The 27,905-nt window shown below is 46.7% G+C and overlaps 1 protein-coding gene and 1 pseudogene across 4 annotated transcripts in view; one reads left to right on the top strand and one right to left on the bottom strand.

Moving 5' to 3' along the window:
* Positions 1–27,905, top strand: part of Grik4 (glutamate ionotropic receptor kainate type subunit 4) — a 432,817-nt gene that overhangs the window by 194,982 nt on the left and 209,930 nt on the right.
* On the bottom strand, positions 5,381–5,829 carry Rpl10-ps5 (ribosomal protein L10, pseudogene 5; annotated as a pseudogene).

Below are 27,905 nucleotides of genomic sequence, written 5' to 3'. Positions count from 1 at the left end.
GTAGTATGACTGTTACTGGATTCCTCTGGAAGTCAGTTCAGTCCAGATGTGCATTTGTTCCCTAAGCCCTGCACATCTGTAAGTAACTTCCTAGCCACTTCAGCCGCCCCCCCCCATCTCCTCCCATTTCTACCCAGCCAGTGTGCAAGAAGCAGAACCCCCCCCCCTTCATTTCTGGTAGACTTGGGAGTGCTGTGGTCAGCTGTCTAATGACTTCAGCATCTATAGTCAGTGGAAGATGCCAGCCAGTTTCCATTTTCTCTGAGTAGCCAGATAGATTTCAGCTGGCATTGAAGAAGAGCTCTGAGACTCTTGATGCAGACTTCTTGACTTTCTCCCTGACTTCTGTGTGGTCTATCCTGGGATGGTCTATCCCCGGTTGTGAGTGAATCTACCAAGTGTGATGTGACCTGTCTCTGAGATAGATGTAAACAGGGAGGACCTTACACATATTGAGTACTGTCTGAATCCAGGGAGACCTTAGAATCTAGTGCCCACCTTACCTCGTGTGGACAGAAGATTGCCCCAGACTGGGGTAAGCCTGGTCACTGTCCACTCTGCCCTATCTCATGGACTACAGCCCAGCCCAGCTCCTGCTTTCACATCCCTTGTAGGGCCTTCCGGAAGTCTGCTTGACTCTTTCTCTCTCCTTCATTCTGCCTGACATCTAACTTAGTCATTTGAACCATTTCATTCTTGGCCAAGCTAGGGTTTGAACAGCCCAGCTGCAGACCACACGATTAATTTAGTAAGAAAGATAGTGTCTTCCAGACCTCAGAGAAGTGAAACAAAAGGTTTGAGAGGTTGTTTTGGTTTTTTTGGATACACGCTGACTCTTTACATTGAGAAGTTGCATAAAAGAGTTCATTTTAAAGGGGAGTAAAATGAATACTGAAAAAATTAAATACATGAGAATTTTAAGATGAGAGCTCTCGCAGTCTTCTATAGACCACTTTGATAATTGAATAGCATTTGATGCATGATTGGATGAGTATTTAAGAGTAGGCTTTTAAAATAATAGAGCAGCTAGGACATGCCAATAGGCACACAGGAAGCCATATTCCCTCTGTCTGTTCTAGATAGAGTGAAGGGGAATGTGTGAATAGCGGGTTGACCAGATGGCTTTCTTTTATAGGCTCTGATAGATGCTGAAGGTTTAAATATGACGGATCTGAGTTGAAATCCCAGCTTGGACATTCTCTGTCTGTGTGACTTTGGGCTACCTGCCCTCTCTCAGGGGTCTTAAATGCTGTCGTTTCAGGTAAATTCAGATGGGGGATTCTCCCTTCCTCCCAGTTGCTATGAAAACATGCTGCAATGCCCTACCTAGTGAGCCCCATCTCCTGAAGGTGCTACCACGCCCTCCTTCCCTTCCCTCTCCCCTCAGGAGGCAGGAGCCAGGATTGCTTGTACACATTCCTTCCCATACCAAAAAAGTGTCTTTCTTTTTCCCCTTAAAAGGTATTTCATCTGAAACAAAAGGAATTAGATCAGCTTTCCTCCCACCTAATTTTAAAACCAGAATTTACAAAATAGGAAATTAGGCAACGGCTGGGCTAATACAGACAAATCATCACATGTATGAGTGCAGTCACACTCATGTGTGCATGTTGTGGAGGTCAGAGGTCATCCTTGGCTATTGTACCTTAGAAAGCTGTCTACTGTGTGTGTGTGTGTGTGTGTGTGTGTGTGTGTGTGTGTGTGTGTGTGTAAGTCTCTCGTTAGCCTGGAATTCCTACAGTAGGCTAGGCTTGCTGGCCTGCCAGGGAGACCTGGACATCCTGTCTCCACCTCCCTCCGCTAAGATTACAAGCACACACTACCATACCCAGCTTATCTTATGTGTGTTCTAGGAATTGAACTCAGGACCTCAGGTTTGCAAGGCAGACACCTTACTGACTGAGCTATTTCCTCAGTCTTAGGGAAAATATTCATTTTGCCCAAAGATATTTATTAGGGCACTTCCACTCCTGAGCTTTTTTTTTTTTTTTTTTAATTTCTCTTCATGTGAGATGCTGATATCCCCTGTGGCAGAAAGGGGCTGGAAGCTGAGGCAATGATGTCAGAAACCCGCTTCCTCAAAGATCAGCTGGAAAGGAGACAGAAGGGGTTCTCTGTGTCTGTGACTTTCCTTTCTGCTATCTCAGGTACTGGGCTGGGTGCAGGACAGAGAGCAGGGTGACACGAACACTCACCCATCTTTATTACAGAATCTTATTGCAATTGTCCTATTGGCTATTGCTCATCTATTCCTGTGCCTAGTTTACACACAAAACTTTATTGTATGTCTTTCTGTACAAAATAACACAGCATGAGTAGACCTTGGTCTCAGCTGCAGTTTTAAGAATCCATGGGGGTCATGGGTGGATCCTCTTCAGATCCTGAGGAATTATTGTTGTAGGTTTTTACAGATGTGCAAAGTAAGAACTGAGAGAGGAAGCTGGGAAATGGCTGATAAAAGTTCAGGTTGTATAGTGCACATACATGCACATGCACATACACATGCACACACACATGCAAGCATACACATGCAAGCACATACTTGCACATGAACAAGAGGTGAGAGAGGCAGAGAGAAGGGAGGGAGGGTAAGAGTGAGAAGCCAAGGCTCATTGACATGAGCAGTGTAACTATTTCTGGTCACAGTCACAGCACATTAAGGTCTTCTGAGGCAGAATTGGTCATGAAATCGATCAACATTGCATTCTGTGTTTGACTCTGGTTTACTGTAGACCATTTTCTCCAGACATCCTGGGACGTGACTTTGACCATGAACTGGCTGCTGCAGATTCTCCTGCACATTGCAGGTCTAAGATTGACTGTCCCACAATATGGCATCTTGGAACTAGGAAGGAGTGCTCTGGGGCAATCCAGTCCTTCCCAGTTCTGGGCATTGCAGAGGCAGCAGCTGAGGATGGGGAGTGTGTCCTGCCTTAGTCAAATGGCTTTCAAGTGGGGAACTGCTGGGTTCTGGCCGTGGTCTTTGGGAGAAGAGACCGAGTGGGGAGGAGAGGTGCTGAGACCAGAATTGACACCCCTGGATTTTATTCTAAGATGGTTGGGTGGGGAGGGTCAAGAAGAGAGGTGCCTGAGGGTTTAGCTGCATTTGAGGGAGTCTGGGTGCAGTGTAGGTTGGAAGAGAGATTGGGATTAAAGAAATACAGAGGCAGGGGGGTCCTGGGGGCTTAGCAGGCCAGCTTGTATTGCTGAATTAGTGAACTCCAAGTCCAGGGGAGGGCCAAAGAGATAGTTCAGAGGCTAAAAGAACATATTACTTTTGCAGAGGCCCCAAGTTAGCCTCCTAGAACCCACATAAAGAAGCTCAAATTATCATAAGAATCTGATGCCTTCTTCTGGCTTCCTTGGTAACCTACATTTACAGCCACACACCCTATACAGGCATCCATATATCTGCATATATACTTAGACAAAAGAAAGGTACATTTTTAAGGAGTGATTGAGGAGGACACCAAGTGTCTCTTGCCTCTGTATGCATGTGAACACTGCCTCCCTCTCCATATGTGCACACACACACACACACACACACACACACACACACACACACACACACACACACCAGGCCATTGCTTTGTGTCCTCATGTTATGGTAAGGTTAAAGAGATGAGCAGTGCTGGAGGAAGGGACCATAAAGAGAAAAAGGACAGAAGAGGGGGTCTAAACAGTCAAAGATGAATCCAGGATAGAAGTAATGGGCGAGTTTTTTCACTCAACATGGCGGCCATTCACTCTTTAGGCTAATAGTTACCCGGAAGCTAGGGCAGGGTCAGGGGTCTGCACTCTAGGGGAGAGGCATGCATCTGGGCAGAGTCTCTAATGGAGGCTTAGGCCATTAGGGCCGCAGAGGTGGAAGGTGGCACTGGCCAGGGCCTTGTGGAACACGTCCTTTGGGGATCAGGTGGCCAGTCATCAAAGTCAAACAGTGTAGTAAGGCCAGGAAAGCAAATATCTGTGAATGAGGCCATCTGGTTGGCAGCTAGGATAGCACCAGTGCCCTTCAATCGGGCGCTTTCAGGAGAACCAAACTAGGGCAAGGCATCCGTTTAAAACAGTACATCCGGAGCAAATTCAGGTGCAGCAAAGCCAAGATAGCAGGGTCAGCTGCCATTGCCAAGAACTGGGCACTCACAATCTGTATGAGCAGGGGACACGCCATGCCATGGGCCGCTCAGCATACCCTGGGATGGGGGCAGGAGCCATGTGAGGTGTGGAGGAGCCTTGGTGGTAGATGTCGTGGGGAAGTGCAGGCTCAGCTTGGCTGTTTAGATGACTTCCATGGGTTCTAGGCCACACGGCTCTGCCTAGCTGTCTAGGCTATGGTGTTGGGGTGAGTGGGTCAATGGCTAGTGGCTCCCAAGAGTAAGTACTCCATAAAGGAAATTGGGTGGATGGAATCTGGATAGTTTATTTATATTTGAAAAGCACCTCTGATGGTCAGTCGCTTGCTGCTTTTAGGGAAAGGGCAAAGCTGGGGAGGGATGGTCTCTCCAGGGTCAGCGGGGGCTCTAAGACACCAAAGCATCAAAATACAGGACAGGAAAACATGGCGGACAGAGCAGTTATGGAAAGGGACATGGAGAACTATGTGTCAGGTGCTCTTAATAATTTATGTATTTCGAGTGGCTTAAGAGTCACTGTATCTTAGGAGATCAAGAGCTACTTTGCCAGTTAAGAAACTGAAGTTCAGAGAGGCTAAGCAACTACAGGTAGATCACACAGCAAAAACCAAACCAAACAAATGGCTCCCAGACCAGCAGTTGTATTATCCCACCCCTTCAGTGTTGAGCACAGCGAAGCAGAGAGTGTAGATTGCTCACCCCTGCCAAGCATTTTAGCTCAAGTTGAAGATTCCTTATATTTCCAGACATGGTTGGTTTCCTCTTTCAAACCTACTACCTTGACCCTGATGCAAGTGATAGCATTTTGTGGTGACCAAATGAAGATGAGGGAGATTTCTTCTTGATCAGCCTGCTCTGAACAGGGCTCCGGGAGCTGGCGTTTCCCTCTAGCTGACACCAGCAGGCCTTCCCCAGAAGTGAGGGTCCTTCAGCTGCATGCACACTGGTGTCTCTTGGGCTCAAGGACCCTGTGGCAAGCCCGTGTGCATTCCTTGTATTTTTTTTCAGATTTGATGTGAAATTTATTACTAAACATGATTTGATAGGGTACAGGAGTGCGCTGTGGAAGCCTTCGGGAATTCAGGGCTCTCCTCTTGTCCAGAGGACTACAGCCATCAGGAATGAGCCACTTCTCAGCAACCATTTCTTCAGATTCATCTGCATTAAACTTGGTGAAGCCCCATTTTATTGAGATGTAGATCTTCTGGCGGCCAGGGAACTTGAACTTGGCTCTGTGCAGAGCCTCAATCACACATTCCTTATTCTGCAGCTTGGTTCAGATGGACGTGATTACCTGGGCAATGTGAACCCTGGCCACTCTGCCCTGGGGCTTCCCAAAGACACCTCGAATACCTGTCTGGAGCCTGTCAGCCCAGCACAGGGACAACATCTTGTTGATACGGATGACATGGAAAGGGCGGAGCCTCACCCGAATATGAAATCTATCCTTGCCACAACTCTTTACCAAGTATTTGTTGGCACAGATATGGGCAGCCTCCAGCGCTTTAGAAGAGAGTTGTTCATATTTATCTGACACCATGTGGCCACAAAGTGGGGATTCATCCACCTTTGCTTTCTTCCGTCCCAAGTCAAAGACGTGGATCTTAGCACCAGGGACACCACGGCAGAAATGAGACTTTGGGTATGGCTTGTTCTCACAATGCCGATAACACTGGGCAGGGCTGCGGCCCATGACGACAATGGGATCGATGGTGTGCATTCCTTCTGTAAGGAAGGGGAAGGGCCTGCCTGCTCTGGGGTCCATGGCACATGATTGAACCCAAATGAGATTTCCTCAGCAATTATGTTTTCCATAACTTGGTTTAAAGGAGGCAGGAACGAACAGGCTTTTCCTCAGACACTAGCTGCCCTTCATCAGTAAACAGGGCTTTATAGGAAAGTAATGGTGGATGCAGAGGGGCGCCATTTGTCAAGGCTGTAGTGACAAGCGGGAGAGGAAGACATGGGTGCTGAGGTTTGGGCACCTGAGTGGCCTTCCAGTGACTAAGGCTTCAGGGCACGCTACCAGCTTCAGGGCCTTTGACTTTTCTTAGAGGTACCAGTGGGGACTTCCTGGAATCTGGGCTCATTTCTGGCCTCTGAAGGTCTGGAGTACAAAGCAGACACTTCACCCCTACAGGGTGACTAGACTGTCTACTACGCTGACCACTTTTCTAACATATCTTGGAGGCAGAACCACAGAGCACGCAGGGTTTTGTGTCTGGCTCCTTTTACTCAGCATGGTGCATTGAGAATGTTGCTGTCGCTTTTACGAGGTTTGCTCCTTTTCACTACTGAGTAATATTCCACGGTGTTAAATGGGCCTTGGTGCATATGACCACTCACCAAGCGAGGGGCTGTTGGGCTGTTTGTAGTTGTTGGTGATGGTTAATAAGTGTGATATCTCACAATAATACATATGGAGAGGGCATTTTGCAAATTCATTAGATCAACTTTTGGTTTTTTAGTTCTTAGAAGGAGTGCACTTTTGGCATGTGAAGGGGGCAGGCCTGAGGTCCTTGGTACTATTCAAGGATCAGACATTTTCAACTTTCTGCAAGGCTTTAAGTGTCCTGCCAGATACTCCCCCAAGACAATGATGTTTATAGGTATGTAAACCTAGAAAGAACTCTATTAATACACAGTATTTTTAAAGAGAGATTTGTTTGTTTATTATGTGCACGATGTTCTGCCTGCATGTACGCCTGCACACCAGAAGAGGGCATCGGATCCCATTACAGATGGTTGTGAGCCACCTGTGGTTGCTAGAAATTGAACTTGGGACCTCTAGAAGAGCAGTCAGTACTCTTAACTGCTGAGCCATCTCTCCAACCCACATAGCACTTTCTAAAAAAATAATTTTTCATTAAAGGTTTTTATTTGTACAAATGCTTTGCCTTTACTATATCTGTGTACCATATGCATGCAGGGCCTGCAGAGGCCAGGAGAGGGGGTCAGATTCTGAGGAATGGTTATAGCTGCCATGTGGGTGCTGGGTGGATCAGGTCCTCTGGAGAGCAGCTAGTGTTCTTAACCGCTGAGCATCTCTCCAGCCCCCAGAGTACTTTTCTCAAGCCCTTGCATATATTGAATTCTTCATTAATGCAACTGCTAACTTAAAAGGACCATGATTTTGCTTTGCTCCAAGTTTTATCAACTGTTGCCTACCACTTGGGGAGGGCTCACATCAGTATTCATCTTCCTTGCTGACTTGGTTTGTGGTGTTGAAGTTAACAACACAAGCTGCTTTAGCCTGGGTCCTCCATGGCTGTGCTCACAGGGAATCCCACGGGTAGGTGCAAGCTTCTGCCTGTTCCATTGTCTTCCAGTTTGGCCTTCCAAAAGTGTTTGCATAATGAAATGCTTATTATTTTGTTATATATTTCCTCCTTTTTTATTACTCCTTTTTATTATAGTTAGGGAATTATGTTAGGGTTTTCAGAAATGATTAGGTATGCAGTTATATATAAATTGCATTCTCAAATAAAAAGGAAACATCACGGACTGTGCGTCCCGGAAAAGGCAAGCTGAGGGCCACTGCTCTGCTCGTGAGTTAGGTGGCCAACACACTGAGTGGCTTGGACTGGGTTCACATCCTTCCCAAGCGAAGCGTTGAGGTGGACAGATGGTGTTTTCAGGATAATGTCCTTGCTTCTGAGCTTACTGTGGTGCAGAGCCGGACTCCCTTGGTCACATCCAGAGGCTCCTGGAGGTGTTAGCTGAGGGATCTCCGTCAAACACCTTTATGTACCAGCAGCTACCTCTAGTTTTCTGCAAGGAGAGTTCCAGTGTGGACGCTCATGCTGGGGGGTTGTGTAAGAGTGAGATATAACCGCAGTGCATTTACAGGTAATTTCCCCAGGTTTGAATGAGTTCTAAGGTAAAGACGAACTGGGTAACAGGCATCTTTGGGATACCCTGGCAACCGTCTCCAAATCTGACATAATGGTGAGACGGAGGCAGAGTTGCAAGGACCTGGGAGAAAAACATTCCTACCACATGGACAAATACCCTTTTGATAGACGGGACTACGGGGCAGCTGTAGGGACAAAAAGAGAGAAGATTTGATGTTGGTGACATACTGAAGGCAGGAGGGTGGAGGGAGACTGAGTCAGAGGGGAGAGTGTGGCACAAATCCTACAGGGGCTTTTGGCCGTGGTTAGGGGTTAGAACATTGTGGTGAGAGGCTTTGGGATATGAAGAGCATGGGGGGATGCTGCACAAGGAACAGTCTGGCTGAACTGTTCTGAAGCAGAATGCAAGAGACAAGTCAGGCAGTTTATCCTGAAATCATCAGAGAAATGGAGCATGAGGGAGTTGTCAGCCCTGTGGAGGGTGTGCACTGCCTGGTGACTCTGAACAGGACTGGTTTGGGAGGATGTGGGAGAGGCTTGGCCTGAGGAACCGGGAATGTGTGTTGAGGAGATTAAGGGAGACGATGCAAGTGGGGTTTTGTTTCCCAGGTTCGGGTTGAGATGCCAACTGGACATCCATGGGAAGATAGCAGTTTGTAGTTGGGTCTCCAAGGGCAGGCGAGCGGTGCAGCCTCAGAACAGAGGTTTGCAAGCGTCAGCAGGGCAGGGCTCATAAGATAGTGGTCATGGCAACAGTGTACTTTATATCTTCCAAAAGTCTACCTAAAGAGGAACAAAAAGATAACAGAAGCCAATACACAGTGCCTGACATGGGCAAAGATGCAGACATGATACCCAGAACCATAAAATAAAAGCAAAATGAAAGTCCACAGGCAATATTTACCCCAAAACTAAGCTGCAGGGTCTTCTCCTGTGCTCCAACATACATTGAGGGAGGGAGAGAGAGAGAAAGGGAGGGAGGGATGGAAAAGGAAGGAAAGGATAGAAAGAAGGAGAGAGGAAGGGATGGAAGGAGGGAGGGAGGAAGGGACTTCTGAGACCTGTCTGGTTTTGGTGTCCATGCATAGAGAAGCAGAGAGAAAATGGACCCAGGACTGGGGCCTCAACAGTTCTTGGTTGACAGGTGTAAGCCGGGCAGCTGCAAGGGAGGATGCATGTTTACAGCAGGCACTGGTGAGTGCAGAGTCACCAGATGGCCTGTAGACCCAAGAGAGTCCAGGCTCTGCATCTGGTCAAGAGTGGCCCCCATTGCTTTCTCCAGGGTCCATTGAGGAGATGCTGCAAGGAACAGAATAAGATTAAACAGGTTGGATAAGAAAGACAGAGCCTTACTGGTCAGGGGTGGTACATACCATTAATCCCAGCACTCGGGAGGCAGGCAGATCTCTGAGTTTGAGGCCAGCCTGGTCTACATACTGAGTGAGTTCCAGGACAGCCAGTGCTACATAGAGAAACCTTGTCTCAGAAAAAAGGACAGGGAGAAGGGGAGAGAGCCAATGGAAGAAATGGAAGCTAGGCAACCTTAGAAAGCAAGTGACCTGGTTTTTTGCTTGTTTTTGTTGTTGCTTTGTTTTAACGCCCCAGCTCTGTGGAGTTAAAACAGCTGTCTGAGTAAAGCTTTTGTCTTCCAGTGGAAGCCTAGTAAATACTTTAACCTGGGTATGGCGGTACGCGCCTATAATCCCAGCACCTAGGAGGCAGAGGCCAGCTGCAAATGCATGGGACTTTGTCTCACACCAAACCAAAATGGAAAAAAAAAACCCAATTTATTTTATATAAAATGAAATGACTGGATACAAATTCTATAAAAAATATACTGTAAAAAAGAGAAAGAGAACAGAGAAGAAGAATATCCTTGGAGACAATAAAAACATGCCAGAAAGCTATGTACCTCCCACACCCAGGGGGCGGGGAACGTGGGGCTGTGTGTGGCAACGGACTGTGTGTTAGAGTCCATTGCTATGACAAGATGCCTGAGACAATCATCTCCAGTGGAGGGAAGGTTTATTTTGGCTCACAGTTTCATAGGTCTCATCTCATTGTGGGGTGATTTCATTGTTTTGGACTTGTGGTGAGCAGAGTGTCCCAGCTGGCAGTCTCCGTAGAGGAAAGGTGCTTCTTTCACTGTGGCCAGGAAGAAAGGAGAGAGAGAAGAGAGCCTAGGTCTTAGTACCCACTTCAGAGGCCCACTCCAAGAGTTCAACGTCCTCCACTATGTTCCATGTAAAAGCTATAGTACCTTCTAATAGTTCTGGGGTTGGTGACCAGCCTTTGGGCAACACTTAAGACCCAAGCTATGGACTAGGGAGTGGCCCGGTGAGGGCCTGAGCACCCACATAAAAAGCCAAGAGTGGCCATACAAATGCCTGTCACTGCACTGCTGCGGAGGGTACGGCCCTGCTGAGGCTCTCAGGCCAGCCGGTCCATCTGATACTATGAGGGACTATCAAGGGAATAAGGTTAACAGGATCCCTGACATCATCCTCTGGGCTCTGCACATGCAAAGAACTGAATATTGTCACACACATATGTGCATATGCCACATACACATGCATCACACATAACAAAGATGAGAAAAAACCGTGCAAACTGTAGCAGCACCCTGGAACAAAGCTTCTTCTTCTTCTTTTTTTTTTTGGATTTTGTGCTTTTTTTTTTTCAAAAGCATACTTCATATTTCCTCTTTTATTATATTAACATCGGTTTAACCTTTTACTGTAAGAATATAAACGTTTTAAGAGGATCTTTGTTATCATTTATACAAATTCACAAACAGTAAGGAACCAAGCTTCTTAAATGGGATTTGACCAATACGGGCTAATTGAATGTGGAAGTCTTGAAAATGTGGCCACAGTAAAATTACTTTTACGGGGTCGGGGCATGTGTGTGTGTGTGTGTGTGTGTGTGTGTGTGTGTGTGTGTGTGTGTGTGTGTGTATGCCTTGAGCTCACCTGTGGGTGCAGTTGTGCATGCACACATTTGGATGCATGGTCAGTGGTTGCCAGGCTGACATTGTATGTCTCCCTCCTTGGCTTTCCCCTTACCCATTGAGAGAGTTCCTCCTCTGAACCCAGAGCTCACTGTTTCAGTTAGTCAGCTTGCTGCAGGGACCCCCTGCCCCGCCTCCCATAGGCTGGGATTGCAAGCTGGCCCCTGCATTCACCTGGCATTTATTGGGGGGCTAGGAGCTCAGCTCCAGTTCTCACACTTAGTTGGCAGGCTCTTTACCCACAAAATAAGGTTTTGCAATGCTTAGTGACCAAACATACTGGAAGTGATTTTCTTTTAAGGTTTCTGCTCTTGCAGAAGCACAGTGGTGTAATTATAGAATCAACTCCTTTGATCTTTACCCACTATCATTCCGCGGGATGTATACATCTTTGGATTGGATTATGGTAGAATGTTAGATTTTATTTTTTCTTCCTTTTATTCTACTTAACATTTTTCTTTTATTGAAAATAGATCCTCCCTCTTATAATCCATCCTGGTTATTGTTTCCCTCCCCTCCACCCCTCCCGGTTCTTCCCCACCTCCCCTGCCATTTACATCCATCCCCTTCCTGTCTCTCATTAGAAAACAAACAGGCTCAATGCTTGATTTTTTTAAAATGCTGTTTGAGTTGCTCCTTAGGTTTTCTGAAACATCACTAAATAAATGTTGGCTTGAGACAGGGACAGACTTTCCAACCATTTCTGAAATGGCCCCAAATGTACCTCTGCCATTTTGTACTAAGTAGTATTTATACAAAATGCTGTTCTCAGCATTGATGATTATAAAATCAAAATATTGATCATCTCTGGAAAAGGTCTACATCTGCAGTATCGAATATTCAGCCAAGACTTAATGCTTTCCGTAAAAGTAAACAACTGGAGCCATCTCACTGGTATGCAAATTTTCTCCATCTTTAATAAGTGGTAAATTATACGTGCAAGGAAGAATTATTTTAAGATAAATTTCTTTATGATTTATTGTCAATAATGTTTGATTTGCACACCCATTTTACATATCTGAGGTCATTCAGCCTTTTGGGGGGGTTGGAAATACATCACTGGAACATGCTCAGAAGTATTTAAAAGAGGACACAATCCGTAGACCCTAGGGATCAATGTAAATCTGGAAAAAAGCTGTAGAAAGCATCTGACAATGCACAGGACAAATGAAAAGTGGAAGATGGACGGGATCTTGTGAATGAAAACTAAAATGCAAGGAACAGAAGAGACAGTGACCACTGTAAATATTTCTGAGAATTTTAGAATCAAAGGGAATTCACGAGGAGAAAATGTGGAGGGAGAAAATGGCAGCAGGGCCCCTGGAAAGGGCAATAGTAACCACCCCACCACAGTTCAAAAGACCTCACATGATCACCTCACGTGATCACACATGTGCAGGTTCATTTGGTGGTGTCTGCCTCGCATGCATGAAACCCTGGGTTCCCTCCAGAGCACTGCTGGAAACTGGGCATGGAGGTGTACCCCTGTAATCCACATTGGGGAGGTGATGGTGAGAGGGTCAATTCAAGGCTAGCCTTGGCTATACAGGAAGTTCCAAGTCAGCCTGGGATACATAGGATCCAGTTTTAAAACCAAACCAAAACCAAACAACAACAACAACAAAAAAACCGGTTTAAGCAGTATATTGAAAATGCAAATGGCGTGCTTGAAAGTATTGACCTAGAAGGACCAAAATCCACTCTATACAAATCATCAGGTCTCAAGAAACAGGAAGAGAAGCCCACTGGGCAACAGCTAAACCGAGAACAGGCAACTTATGTGAGAAGGCAAACAGTCATGAGACTCTTCTGCAGCCGTGTATTGTGACAGAAGAGACATAACATATTGAATAACATATTGAAGGATACACATACATATACATACATACAGGCACATATACATACTTATACATTTATGCACACACACATATGCTCACACAATCATACATACATGCATTATACACACACACATAGATATATGTATATATATATGTATACACCCATACATGTACACACACACATACACACACACACACACACACACACACACACATATATATATATATATGAATGCACACGAGCCAAGGGTTTTGTGTTCAGCAAGATTGACCTTCAAGCATAAAGAGCACAAACTATTATTAATGCGGCATGAAAGAGTGGACACGCCATTGCTCCCATGAGTTCTTCTCTAGGAAACTGCATTTCAGATAGCAAGTGAGATGTCTGAGGCACAGACACTGAGGGTCAGCACCAAACACCTGGTGACATGGGGACCAATGTCAGGCAGGACAGTCAGGCAGGACAGGTTGGGAGGGCTGCATCTTGTTTTGTTTTGGGCAGGATGGTCTGGGGTTGGAGAGGAGGGGTAGCCCTGGAGTACTGGGGATGGAGTGTTGTATGGAAAGCATTTTAAATGTTTTTACAGTCATAATTTGCTTGTAGTGATGCTAGCATTGTTTTGTTATTCTGAGACTGCTGTGTGTGTAATGTGAGATGATGCGAGGAAATGTCATTGTGGTGCTGTCATTTTTGTGTCCTTGAAAACCTGTGTTCTCAGTTCACAAGAGAGAGCACTGAATAAGACTGAAGAGGTGATGCTGTGGGGCTGCATTTTAAACACACTACACATCGATACAAACACATGCACACATGCACAAGCACATACACACTCATAAACACATACACACAACATATACATGCATACACATATACATTCAAACATATACATGCACACATACACAACTTATATATATAAACACACACACATAACACACATACACATACTCAGAATATACATACATCCACATACATCCACACTCACATACACAAACATATACCCATATACATGCACATACACATACATGTATACTCACATACACTCATACAGACATGCATGCACACATACATATACATACACACACACAGGAACATATACATACTTACATACACATTTATGCACACACACATATGCTCATACACATTCATACATACATGCATATATATAACCATACATGTACACACATTCATGCCTGTATACACACATGATGCATACACATAACACACATATATATACACTCACACATGAACACATGTACATATACACATGTACACATATACTCATATACATACACATACAAACACACATGCATGCATATACATACACACATACCTTCCATACATGTGGATATGCACACATGCACACACATACACATACATGTACACATACACTTATGCCCACACACATACACATAAATACATACACATATACATGTACATATACATACATGTACGTATACATATATCATACACACATACATATACACATGCATACATACATATACACACTCACACATATACATGCATATACACACATATGTACTTCCAGCTAGGTCTACTGGATGAGGCTTGGGAACTATAGATTAAATGCAATGACCATCTCTTATGCTTGACTACAGTTATGACACCATTCCCATGGCAGAAAACAGAATCCTGTGAGAACTGGCCAACTCCCAAGCCTGGTGACAGATATACAAGATGGTGACCCCAGGACAGGTCATGTCAAAAGGATGTAGGAACCCACTTAACAAGAGTCCCCGTCAACTGAAGGTGACAGTTTGGCTTTAATAAGAGTATAAATGCCATTAGTTGAAACCCATGTTTAAATGTGAGTTTCATATACTTTCATTTTAATGAATTTATATACTTTCACATTAATAATGGCATATTAAAAATTTACTAATTAGTTGTCTTCTAAGGATGACAAGGAACCAATTTATCTTGAAAGCTGGGTAGATGTAAAGAAATAAGCATTTATCCTGTCATTCCCATCTGAACCATAGCCTTGGGTAACCAAATAATAGCTGGAGGGCACCCCCTGTGTGGTAGACCTCAGCTGATTTGTAAAATCTGAAATGAGTTGTGAATTTGAGTCGATATTTTAGACAAGAAAGCGCCAACAGCTGATACTAATCCACTTTTCTTTACAAAGAAAAGGAAGGCATCATGTGCTTCCTGATGAGAGGGCACCACCATAATCTTGGCTGTCGAACTTGAGCCCAATGTCTCAGAATCCAGAGGCAGGGGAGTGGCTGAGAATCAAGTGAACAGACTCCAGATGGAGGCGGGTCTTCTTGGGGCAGATGACAGAGAGGAGAAGTGAGAGAGGACAGTGAATTCGAAAAGACACAAGAGACACTCTCAAGAGTTAGGCAAGGATGACTACCGTGTCTAGCAATGTACGCAGGTGATAGAAACCGCAAAAGAAACATGCACAGGGAAGGGGAGGAAGGGGTGGTGGGCAACGGGACAAGGAGGGCCTCTGGCTGGCTAGAATAGTTGGGTATCATAGCCTTCTGTAAGGTACTTTCTCAAGTCACTTATTTGTGTAGAACTTTATACTTGTGTTTTAGCCAACAGTGAACTGATTAAAAATGGAAAAGAATACAAGTAGAATTTTAAAGCTATAAGGAATTGAATGAGCTTATTTGGGAGAAGAAGAGGGATAGTTGAGGATGACAAGCCAGGGCTGAGCCTTGAGGGCACCCCAACATTTCAGAGGCTAGAAAGAAGGAAAGACTGAGGAGGACTGTCACCGAAGTGTGCTTTTTCTAAGACTGTAATAAAATGCATGAGGCAGGCTAATCACATAAAGAAAGAAGTTTTCACATACATTGGGAGATGGAAATTCCAAGGTCTGGTAGCCCTGCAAGTTTGTCCTTCAGTGAAGGCTTTGAGCAGATGGCTTCAGAATGACAAGGGTATAGAAGGGCAAGAGATCACACCTCCAGCCAGGAAGGGAGACGGCTGAGTGGGGCCAGCTGGCTCTTTTTACAACAACTCAGGATGGTGGTGGTGTTGGTGGTGATGATGATTTTATTTTTTAATTTTTTAAATTTTCTTTGGAAACTCAAGATCACATGAGAGGTACCTTAATTCTTTCTGAGAGCAAAAATGGTCAGTGACTCAAGGACCCCCACACTAGCACTGGGCCCTCCCTCTTAAAGGCCCCACCAACTCCCCCATTGTCATACTAAAGACTGGCCCTCCACTATGTGAACCCATGGGACAAAATAAAATGTCCAAGTCACAGCAAGGCAGGACTACTGAGGTACCGCCGTGGATCAGCAGATGTAGACAGCAGCTACCAACTGTGGAGGGAGGGGGCTGGTCAGACCTGAGTCATCTGCTGGGGTTCTCTTTGCATCCTGCCTTTGCCTTTCCTGTAAGGGCCAGTCAGGCACAGCCACCTGTCATCCCAATGATGCAAGATCCCTAACACTGGACGGAGGCAGGCCAGGGCCATTGGAGACCCAGCCAGTGGGATCTGATGGCAGCCACTCAGCACAGAGCAGCACCGGTCCGATCATTCACCGAGGGGCTGAGAGAAGCAGGGGCTGAGACGGGTGTAGTAGGTGCACACAATTTGAGAGGCGCCTGGCAATTTTAAGAAGCATTTACGGCCCTAGATCTAACATCTGGAGTTTCCTCCCTTGTGGGTGATTTACTCAGGCTCAGGACCGCCATCTCCAGCTATCCATCCTGCCCAGGGCCAGAGGCCGTGGGGCAAGATAGCCTGGTGATAAAGACAAGGGCTTGGGTTGGCTCACCTCTGGTGCCTACCTCCTACACAGTCTGTGAGATATGACTGACTTTGCGTCAAAGCTCAGAACCACACTAGCCACGTTGGGGGTGATCTTAGCAGGCCTGGCGATAAGCACCCCGAAATCTTTGCCTGCCTCACTGCCCTCTTCCAGAAACATTACGGCGTCCATCGTTTTCTACCAGGCACACTCCATGAATGCAGCTTCTATGGAGGTGTGAGGGACCCTGGCAACGATTCTCTAGATGAGAAAATTGAGGTCCACAGGACGAACTCCTTCCTATCACTAGAATTTTCTCTCTTATTCTGCAATGTCATTGCTTCGAATTGTTATAGATCCTTCCTGTCACTGGGCACATATTAAAGACTGCATTGTGAGAAGGTTGGAGGCCTCAGTGGGTCTCTGTGTGTCTGTCTGTGTGTCTGTCAGCAGTCTTGCTAGGCACGGGTGGTGATCCTCAATGTCGGTCATACCTATTCAGTTGTTTTCTAGCCTGTGTGATGAACTTTCCATGAACTGGCCCAATCCCACCCTGTCTGACATCTGGGGGAGCCGAGGGAATGTAGAAAACTTGTGTCATCAACAGATTCGGCCTAACAAGGTCACAGACAAACTAAACCTGTTACACTGTCGTGGGGCTGTGTTCCAGCCAACTGACCTCCAATGAGTTCTAACCTTGTCCACCAGGGCAGCCCATCTGGTTAGTTAGCCAGAGCTCACATCTGGGAAATGCAGGTGGCTGGCCTGCAGGATACGGAACAGCTTGGGAACTGGATGACATGGACAGTTGGCTGAACTTCCACAGAGCCCGGCAGATGCTTAGCATTGCGGGGCACACAGTCTTATTTCTCCTTTGGAGCTCACACCTAGCCTCCAAGGGCTGGGGGAGGGCTAATCAGGTGCTTAAGCCTTGCTGGGTTCTACAGCCCATAACTATTAGTCCTGAAGCACTGGGTTGTAACTGGGCAGCTGGGAAAACCATCCACTTTCCAGGCATCAGCTTTTGGTTTGTAGAACAAAGGGACCCAGGACCGTCACAGCCAGCCTATCACGGTAGCAGTATACTTTAGACCCTGCCTCCCCATCTCCAAATGAGGGGCAAAGTTTATAATCAGAGCAAGGATTGGGATGGAGGAGAATCCCTGTGGAAAGACACTGACTATGTGTCTCTGCTTAGGATCTGAGGGATATATCCCAAAATGCCTTTCACCCATTTGGAGACCAATCAGTGAAAAGGCAGGTGGCCTTCCAGTTTCCTGATGCCCTGGGCCAGGATCTGAACACAGTGAAGTCTTCCCTCAGCCGCATCAACTAGCTGGCAATTTTATTGTTTAGACGTGTTACTTCAGGGTCCTAATTAGTACCGAGTAGGCAGGACTAAAGTGCTGGAGGGCTTGTTCTCTGCCTGGCAGAGGGAGAGGGGGCTGCAGGCAATACAACAGCACAAATAAACTCAACTACGGTCTTCTCCGTGCAGGGCACAGGCTTTGATGGACCCGGTAGAGAACAGAGAGTCCACGTTTCTGGGAAGAGGAGGTGGAGAGGGTGCAGGAAGAGAGAAGGGCGGAAGGAGCAGGCCAACAGGGTGGGAGCGATGACATTTGTATAAAAAGACTCCCGAAGAGATTTATGTGGGAGTTAGCACTGGAGAAAGCCACGCTCTAAGTGGAATATTAATGGCCTCCATTTTCCTGCCGTCTCCTGCAGGAGCGCTTTGGAAGTGCAAAGGGAAAAAATGGCCTTGCAGTAATAACTGTTATTTATATAAGAGAAAAGCATTGGATCTATCAAAATGTGAGGTTTCAAGGTAATAACTGGACCCCCGGAATCATCATTATCTATTTAAAAGGCAATTTCTAGACTTGGAAGTTGATAGAAAAAAAAATGACTCGGTCCTACCGTGGTGGTAAATAAATTTGCCTTTTTAGTTTTATGATTTGATTTTGTTCTGACTCCAATGAGAACTGATGGATGAGGGGAGCCTCAGAGGGTGTGACTGGAGGGTGACCTCCCTAGCACGTCTGCACACGTGTTGAACTGTGGTGGTTGAACACACCGCATTGCTTCCTTCTATCCTGGCCACAGCTGGAAGGAAAACAGTGGTCAGAGTCTGGGAAGTATCCTCGCAGAGGCTTGCTCCCACATTCTGCATTCTGCCTCTCTCTCACCCACGAGTTAAGAGAAACCAGAGATTGCATTCCTGGGGATTTTTTTCCATCTGTGTTACAACTGTACACTCTCCTTTTCCTCTCAGAAAAAGTAGGGACCATCCTATGCACACTGTATTCTGCTAGACCTTTCTACTGCCTTCCATATCTGTTCATATAAATCTCTACATCTTGGCTCTTAAATATCCTCCAAAGAGCTGTGTGGTATTAAGAAATGATCAAACATGCATGTGCACATGCATGTGCGTGTGTGTGTGTGTGTGTGTGTGTGTGCGTGCACTCAAATGATCTTTGTGTGTGCTGCTGGGAATCGAACCTAGGGCTTGGTTTATGTTAGTCAAGTGCTTTACCACCAAACTACAGTCCCAGATTGAGGAGTGTTGGAACCTTTAAGAGGTAGAGCCCAGGGTCATTGGGTCATTGCTCTTGCAGTGGGTGGTTGAAATCTACTTCCTCTCTCTCCTTTCCCTGTGAGAACAAAGCCCTTCTACCATCATGCATTTCCTTCCTGCTGGACTAAAGACAGCAAAGCCAACCAGTCATGGACTGAAGCCAAAACTGTAAGCCAGTATACACGTCCCTCTCAATGAATTAATCAACTCAAGTATTTGCTACAATGAAGTAGAGCTGCCTGGGCTTGGGTAGAAGCACTCACTTGGAGGCTTGATGGCCTGAGCTCTTTTCCTGGACCCTATGATGGAAGGGAGGAAGGAACTGATTCCCCAAAGTTGTCCTCTGACCTTCATATGCATTCATGACATATGTGTGCCCTCACTTAAATACATCACACACAAACATCACACATACTCGTACATCTCACAACTACACATATAAACACATCACATATACATACACATATGCATTCACACATTATACATACATATAACACACATCATACACATTACACACATAGACACACATGACACATACATACACACCACAAAATTGCACATACATCACACACATATTATACACTACATACATATACACCACACACATACACACACATATATACACTGCACATACATACAAACATCACACATACATTACACACATATACACACATCAAACACATATGCACACACATATACATATATATATATACATCACAAACAAGTTACACACATACACACACATCCCACACATATGCACACACATATACACATACATCCATCACAAACACATTACACATATATAAACATATCACATACATATGCACACACATATACACACATCACAAGCACATTACACACATACACACACATCATACACATATGCACACACATACACACATACATCCATCACAAACACATTACACATATATACACACATCACACACATATGCACACACATCTAAATACATTGCAAACACATTACACACATAATGAAATATGCAGTAAAAAGGAAGCTGACCAACATGCCTACGCCTACTTCCTTTTGAAAGCCACACGCTCTTCGGTGTATGACTGTTCCAGCACCGAACACCGAGGTAGTGTTTCCTCTCTGTGTGTGCGGCCTCTCTCCATCCCTGTACCTGACTCTCTGTGTTTCTGGAGTATTATTCCCAGAAGTGATAGAAGTGGGTGAGAGGGTATGGACATTTTCAATTAAAATCCGTTGAGGATTTTTGAACTTCAGTCATGGAATCTGATCCCTCCGTCCCATGAGTAAGTTAGAGTCTCATAATGTGCATGTTTCCTGTGTGAAAGAGGGACCGTCACACGTACCTCACTGAGTGACTGACTTGAGGGCTAAGTGAAATAACCTTGCAATCCTGCTGTGTGAAGTATAGACCGCTACTTAAATGCTGGTTAAAAATTAATAACAGATATGAGGTTTATTAGAGAACTGTGTGCTCTTCCCTGCCTCACTACAGGGCTTAGAGCCCCATGGCCTAAAGGACAGAGGTTTAGTACTGTCCTCTTTGCCCTTTGACCTTTCGAGAGATATGTAATCTTCACAAGTCAAAGAGTTTCTGTTTGAGAGAGGGGCAAATTTATGGAAGAGCAGCAGCCTCTTTAACCAGAGAAAACCCATGTAGCCTGGCACGGTTGAGCACAGGAACGTTGCCATCTGAAGGTAGAAGGTGGGGCAGGTGGGTAGACAGATGGGGCAGAAGGAACAATATGTGGAAAGGTCCTGAGGACAGGACATGAAGAATGCACTACCCTAAACCCTTCTGTCCCAGCCTGGTCGGGGTGCCCTGAGTCTACGGATCGCAATACTGACAAGGAGGGAACCCAGGAACTGTCCTGGAGAGCAAAGGGGGAGGAGCTGCTGCTCATCCAACGGTGGCATGAGGCTCCATTTTCATCAATTCTGAAGCAGAACCAAGAAATATTCATGAGTTGAGTCTATGGGATGGCAGGGCTCTCTGTCACTGTCAGGAGCTCCAGGTCTTGCTACAGGGACGTGGCCAGAACACAGCTTTCTTGCCTCCTCTTAGCGTGCTATGCCCGGAATTTCAAACAGTAAAATATTACATCAATGACATTGCTCCTTTCAGGAGTAGAAGATGGTGGTAGGTTCAACGTAGTTTAGGAGACAGGGCTGGAACTCAATGATAGAGAAATTACCTAGCAAGTGTAAGGCTTTGGGCTCAGTATCTAGCAACACACACACACACACACACACACACACACACACACACACACACGGTTGGGAGTTGGGATGAGATGAAAAGAAAACCTAAGGCTATGGAGTTGGAACCCTGACTCCCCCCCCCCCCAACACTGGCAAGCTGTGTAACATTGTGAGACACTTAACCTTTCTGAACCAGAGAGTCTTTATTACCAAAATAGGAACAATAGCACCATAGTGCCTTTCTGGGAACATGTCTATGAAAATGAAGAGACAAGGACCTAGAGGGCAGAAAGCATACAGTCAAGTCCATGAAGTAACAGCCGTATACTGTTACAGAACTCTAACAAGTAATTAAAGGTCCAAGTCACTGGGCCTCCCCCAGCATCAGCAGACATTGCGTTGATGTACTCACAACCCCGGATGAGTACCACGATCACCAGTTAAGTGTGAGCATTAGGGGTGTGTGGAAGGCTCCTTCCCAGTGCCTCCCATTCATCCGCTGGTCATTAGTTCACGGTAGTTTGCAAGTTGATTAGCTGCACATCTCAAGCCTGCGCCACTTCAGTAATGAAGCAAACCCTGCATGTCCCCCCAGCCTATCCCAACTCGCTGCAGTCTTCCCCGGCTCCTGGGGATGTGACAAACAGAGTCTGTGTTGAGATCAGTGAAGATGGCAGGATAAGAGCCAGCAAGTGGTGGAGGACGTCCAAAACCCCATAAATGGATTGCCCTAGATGCAAGTGTTGAGGTGGTTTGAGGCCAGTGAAAATGTAGACAAAAAGACTGAGGCTCTGGGAATCTCATCAGAAGCCTTCAGATCAGTCTGGGAGGCGAGGGTCAGAGGAGAGGCATATGGGCTGCCAGGATCCCTGATTTGGACTAGCCTTCCATTTGCAGTGGCTTCCTGTTTATTTTGAACACAGGGCCATCTTATCATTAATATTTTTAGTATTGCACTCAGTAGCGTGGGTTTTATTTTTAACCTTCCCCAGCTCCCTCTCTTCTGCCTTTTCTTTTTACAGCTGAGGTTAATGTTGCCCAGACTGGCCTTCAGTTCACTACACTAACCAGGTCAGGTTTCCTCGCTTCCATTTCTTGAGGGCTGGGATTGCAGGCGTGCTACTGTGCCCAGCTAGGGTTCAAATCAGGGCTTTGTGATCAACACTGTTATCAGACAAGTCTATCAGAATGCTATCAAGGTATCTGCCAGTGGGCTCTGGGCCTGGTACACCCTCCCCCCCCCCCCAGCACACACACACATACGGGCACACAACCTTCCTCCTCGGTTTTTAACCTCCACTGTCTCCAGATTTTCTTTCGAAGCAAGACCCCGGGTACAAGCCACAAGAGGAGGGATCCTTAACAGGATAAGCAGACTTGACCATGTGTAGCCCAAGCCCATGATCCAGTAACTAAGTAGTTTAATTATGCTTATCACTGTTACCCTGAGCCAGGCACCTCTGTGGATTAATGCAGCTAATTCAATATCCGCTCTAAGCAGTGCTGTCGGCCAATGTGACTCTGCTCTAAGTAGCAGCCCTGAATCTCTCCATTCAGCATCAAGGCCAACGGGGTCATTCATCTTGCCTCTGGAGGAGGGCTCTGGGAAGCCCACCGTCAGGCTGATCCTGCTGTCTCCTTCCCAGTCACCCTCCACAGTGCTTGCTTGCCTCTAATGTCCACTGGAAGTTTTTGGAGCCTTCCCCTTCCTCCCCCCCATCTTTCTCCACCCTCGGCTGAACACTTTTAATTTGCTTTGAATAATCGATTCTGTCTTCTTCTTGCAGCTCGTTTTGCCTCACTTGTATCTATCACCCATAAGCCCCTCCTTGGTATCGGCAGCTGTGGGGAGAGCTGGGCAGTAGCACAGACTGCTGTGCAGTGGGCATACAATCCTAAGGCTTCTTTCTCTGGAATCTGCGGTGTCCTTATCGACCTCTGTGCACCCTGGTGACCTCACGGTTATATCTTCAGGTCTACAAAGCACTCAAAGCACAGGAGATTAATGAGCAAGGGGGAGAGTGAGAGCTGAGTCACGTTTTGTGTTTTCCTGGCTGTGGGGTTGGCTCCTGACTCTTCTTCACCTATGACAAATGCCTCCCTGATACCTCACGCCCACTCACTATTCCCAACCGGATGTAAAACCCACACCCTCTGTCAGAATCATTAGCTTTTCCCACGAAAAAGGTAAGGCTTCCCTTTGAAACCCTAGAAAGTGAACTGTCCCACATCCCCTGGGAGTTGAGAGGAAGCTAAGAATAATGTAGCCTTCTGTCTGCTCGAGATGGTTATAGGAACCTGTTTTTCTTCCCCGGTAGTTCTTATACAACCTCATCTTTCTCAGAAAAGTACCGGCAACCTTTTAACCAAATTCCAAGTCTGTGTCATCGGAGCTTGTGCTGGGAACGGTGAGAATCAGAGAGCAAAAGAGCTGGACTGGCAACTCTATCTTGGACATAATGCCGGTAACCCACCATGCCTTGCTCTGCCTGGAGTCTGTTGTTGAGGTGTCTAAGCCCCTCTTTCTCCTAAGGATCTATAAGGCTTGGCAGTGCCGGGTGTGTTTAAGCAATGGGTTTAGGGTTTCTTAGGCAGAATTAGATTTCTTCTTGGCTCTCTTGTTCCCTCCCCTTGCTCTGGGGTTGCTAGGGAAAGACAGAATATTCCAGAACTCCTGGGTGAATAGCTTCCGGACACTGGCAGCTATGTTGCCAGGCTGGAAGGACTCTCTGGTGCTCTCTGGGGTATGAGACAGGACCAGAGAACTGGGTTTACCCAGTCCCAATGTCCAGGAGCCACAGACAAGAGGTGGTGCTGTTGCTGTGGGAATCACCTGACTGCTGGTGTCAGAGCAGTCTGCAGGGATCTCTAGGCAAAAGGGAGCATGCAAAGGACCACTGAGGAGCTCCTGAGGAGTCGCTGAGAGCCATGAGTCTCAAGGAGAAGGAAGAGAGAACAGGAGAGGGGATAGTGAGCTGTCCGCAAGCTTTCACAGCTTCATGGCGGGATGCTCGCACCCAGGAAAACTGTGGAGAGACCCTCTGCACTCATAGAGGGGACTCGTAGACTAGGAACGGATGGAGGGAAATTTTAGGATCCTCTTAAAATGTCCTTTCCCCCCCATTATTACTGTTTTTATCTGTACAATTAGAAAGAAAATTCAATCTGGCGGTGGGTCCCCCTTTAGGGATGTCTGTATGTACGTCCCAGAGCCATGTGCTAATGGGGTTTCTTAGCCATGCTTGAAGGAGGGAAGCTGCAAAACTAGCACTGGAAGGAGCCTTAGACAAACTGGTGTAACTGTGCAAAGAAGACCTGGTTTCCAGGTCTTAACAGGCTGCTTTGTGTCAGAACGGAGACCAGGACCCAAGGCTCTTATTTGCAGACTAACCATTTTGTGAAAAGAGAGGGGAGGGACTATGTGCTGGCCTGAGGAAAAAGAGAAAAAGGGATTGGAGAGATAGCTCAGCAGCTAAAAGCACTGACTGCTCCTCCAGAGGGCCTGGGTTAGATTTCCCAGCATCCACATAGCAGCTTACGAACATCTGTAACTCCAGTTTGAGAGGCTCCAATACCCTCATCTGGCTTCTGAGAGTGCCAGGCACACACAGGGCACAGAGACATATGCGCAGGCAAACACCAACATTTTTTAAAATTAAAAAAATTATGAGGGGTTAGGGATTTAGCTCAGTGGTAGAGCGCTTGCCTAGCAAGCGCAAGGCCCTGGGTTCGATCCCCAGCTCTGAAAAAAAGAAAAGAAAAAAAATTATGAAAAGAAGGAAGAGGGGGACTCAGGCCAGGTGACTATCTCCACTGGGCCTCTCCTCACATACTCTTTCACATAGAGTATTCCTAAAGAGTAGGTTCTGGCCTGAGGAAAACCGGTTAAAGCAGGGTCTTGGCGCCTCCTGCCCTAGCCCTGGTGACAAACAGATCACGGAATGGCATCTTCTTGTGTTCTTTACACTCCCACATCTAGAACGCATGGTCCTTGAAGCGGGGTGTTCTCTGTTTCCTTCTGCAGTAGCCTGCAGATTAGGTGTTCTGTAATGGGCACTGGACTTTAGAGAAATGATTTCTTGTCATCTTCTGAATCAAGAAGTGGGCGTTATTGCCCTCCTCACGGATGATGTCATCATTTTATTATCATGGAAGCCCTAGAAAATTTCAGCCACTCTTTCAAGTGTCACGGCTGCCTAGTGGTTGTGAAGGATTTGAGCCCAGGTCTCTAGGCTCCCCAAAAGTACCCCTGTATAAAGCCTGTTCATTGGACAGTTTCTTGCAGCAACCCTGCACCAAACTTGGCTTGTGTGTAGAGAGGGCACGGGGTGAGAAGACTCCAGCATGTGGAGAGGGAACTTTTCACATTGGCACCCCCAACCCCATGCTCACTGACTACCGGGGCCTGCTCCTTCGAGTGCAATTAAGCCTCTCTCCACAGAGCTCTCAGATTCCATCCCTCCCAGGATCCAGCAGAGCCCTGCTGGTGGCTGCCAGCAGGATGCAAATGGCGCAGGATGATCTGAGCAGAGGGCAGAGAGGCAGGAGGAGGTGTCACAGTGCCGCGTTCCAGTTCTTAAAAGGACAGGGAGAAGAAAAGCCACATAGGTTCCTGGCAGCTTCAGGTCCCAATTTGCATCTCGTCTGGGAGTCATTTGCATGGGAAAGTCCTATCTGTAGCTTTATGAAATAAAATAAATAAGGTGGGTGGGCTGGGGGAGTTGCTAAGCCGATCCTCATAAACTTGTGCTCCCTGAGAAGTTACCACTTTGCTGAGATTCTCCGAGAGCCTCTCACTGCAGCACTCTGTGTAGGTGAGGCAGGGCGGAGGAAGGGCAGGCTTCATGGGGTTCAGAGGAAACACAGGTCAGGTTTGCAGTCAGAGTGAGTCCTGAACATAGCCCCGTAGTGCTGCTAGGATGCAGTTTCTTTACCCCCTCGGCACCATATTGGTAACAGCGAAGCCTTCCAGCTTCACTGGCTTTCTCCCTCCTCAGCCCACCTGAGTCTACAGCTGGCAATATGCTAAACACCTCTTCATGTCGGAGTGAGTGGGTAATCCTGGGTATCCTACCCAGTGAGAGGTCTTGGGTCCATCCAGAGAGAATATTGTAGGCTGTCAGGAATGGGAGCCCAAACTCTCTACCTGGCATTGGGGTAAGAGATCCACCCTCCGGGGAATCTGCCCAGATTTGGGCAGCCAGAACTAGTAAGATGCCAAGTATCTCCTACAGGCTGACAGTTACTCATTCACTCTGAGGTCTGACCCCCACCTTGAGGTCACAGCATATCTTCCTCCAGCCCCCCAGGTCCCCCCCGCCTCACCCCACATGCAGTTTGTGGTAAAAGTCAACTGATTCCCTAAGTTAACATGGAGGACTCATGAGTCAGCAAGGGTCTGCCTTAGGTCACTTAGCCAGTAAGTAGGAGAGATGAATTTATAATCTAGCTCTTCAGACGCAAAGTCTTGCTGCGTTTTCACAGGAAGCGGGAGGATCTTTCCTGAGCCCGGCAGATTGGTTCATACATACAGATGGTTTAACAATGTTGTCCCAGTGACCCTTAAAGGACATCCGGCTTAGGATTTTTCTTTCTCTTAAGCGTCTCTTGCTCCCAATAATTTGTTTTATCTTCTGCCTTCCAGTAGCAGTCAGGAGCAGGGAGACACAGTCCAGAGAGGCCAGAACGAGAGGCAGGTCCCCTGCTCCATGTCTTGAGTCCTTTTCTGTGGGTCTTCATTGTCACTGTTGCACAGCCAAAGTGCAGGGGACAGTGACCATCAGTGACCCACATAGCCTTCTAAATCTGCTCAGCCTCCCTGTAGCGAGATCAGGGGTGCTACCCTCTACCCTCACCTCAGAGAGATCTAGGAAGGTCCCCTCCATGCCCTCTTCAATGAGGTCAGGGGTGGTCCCTTCCAGTCTCCTCTACAATGAAGTCAGGGTGGTCCCTCCAGCCCCATCTCTATCGAGGTCAGACAGAGTCCCCTTCACTTCCTTCTGCAGTGAGATCAGCTCCTTCCAGTGCAGGGTTGGAAGCAGGAAACTGTGACTCCCCTAGACTTTACCCACTACCTCCTCTGCACTTTTCCCATCTTGCAGCCTACGGGGAAGTGGCTCAGGTAGGTAGGGCTGTCCCTTTGTGTCTTTGGCAGGGTGACAGCTATTCACAAGATGGAGAAGTTTGGAGAAGATGAGATTTTGGTGGGGTTTTGTTCAGATTTCCCAAAGAAGAACCTAAGGGCACCATCTGAGCCCTGTTCTGAGTTCAGCCCAAGCTGAGGATAAGGAGCAGAGGCAGACCAAACCCTGGACCACAGTTCCATTATCAGAGAACCATGGGAAGTGGGAGAAGGAAGGAGGAGGAAGGCCGGGTGGGTAGAGGGAGTAGATTAGGAAAGTTTTGCTTAAGAAGCAAAAATGCAAGTAGGTCAGGAGACTTGACTCCAACTTCATCCCTGTTATCGGGTATCTGCATCACCTCAGACAAGTGACCCAAATCTCACTGCTCTTCAGTTTCCTTCTCTATGCAATCCCAGCTGGTCATAGTTAGAC

Source organism: Rattus norvegicus, chromosome 8, assembly GCF_021556685.1.
Source record: "Rattus norvegicus strain SHRSP/BbbUtx chromosome 8, alternate assembly SHRSP_T2T, whole genome shotgun sequence".
NCBI classification, from domain to species: domain Eukaryota; kingdom Metazoa; phylum Chordata; class Mammalia; order Rodentia; family Muridae; genus Rattus; species Rattus norvegicus.
The sequence above is the reverse complement of the archived record's forward strand: the minus strand, read 5'-3'. Positions and strand labels throughout refer to the sequence as shown.